This window comes from Ailuropoda melanoleuca, chromosome X (assembly GCF_002007445.2).
Source record: "Ailuropoda melanoleuca isolate Jingjing chromosome X, ASM200744v2, whole genome shotgun sequence".
Lineage (NCBI taxonomy): Eukaryota > Metazoa > Chordata > Mammalia > Carnivora > Ursidae > Ailuropoda > Ailuropoda melanoleuca.
In genome coordinates, this window is record NC_048238.1 from 55,771,008 (window position 1) to 55,771,805 (window position 798).

The window sequence follows — 798 nt, forward strand, 5'->3', positions numbered from 1 at the left end:
GGGGAAAATGCAAGCTGTTTCAAGATATTTGCCATCCCTTTATACTCCTTTCCCACGCTTGGAGCCATCTGTCCTTGCTTTTCTGATAAAAAACAAAAACAAAAGCTATGTGCAGGGTTCAGCTGCTGCTGCTCTCTCTTGCAGAGGCAGCCCTGCACAGCCACTCAGATTGGCATCTGAGAACTTTATTTCAGTGTGTGATGATGGATAGGGGTGGAGTGAGTGTGATAGATGGCATCCAGCCTCAGTGACTGATGAAAAGGAAATTTGTCTTAGAGAAGTAGAAACTGTAGTGGAGGAGAAAGAGAATGAGAGTCAGTAGAAGGGGGAGAAAGTGGTAAAAGCCACCCCCCCATTGTTCCAAGATTTGTTTCTATGGGGCACTTTGTCCCCTACTATACCTTTAGGCCTATTCCAGAAACCTCCTCCAGGACTTCTGGTGAGGGTTTACATATTGTTAGACTGTACTGCCTCTGCTCTGCACAATGAGGGAGGTGTCTGGAAACTGAGAAGACCATGTGAGCAAAGGAAGTGCCTACCACACACAATCAGAAGTGGACCTGATATTGCTTAAGGAGTCTATTGGCATCATGATCAAGATACCAGTAAATTTTTTAAACAAAAGTCACTCCATCATGTGTTTTAGTCTGGAATTGGGAATTTAATGTTATTAACTGGATTTTGTATCCCCCGCCCCACCCCACAGTTCATAGGTTTAAATCCTAATCCTTAATGTGATGGTATTAAGAGGTAGGGCCTTTGGAAGGCAATTAAGTCATAAGGATGGAGCCCTCATGA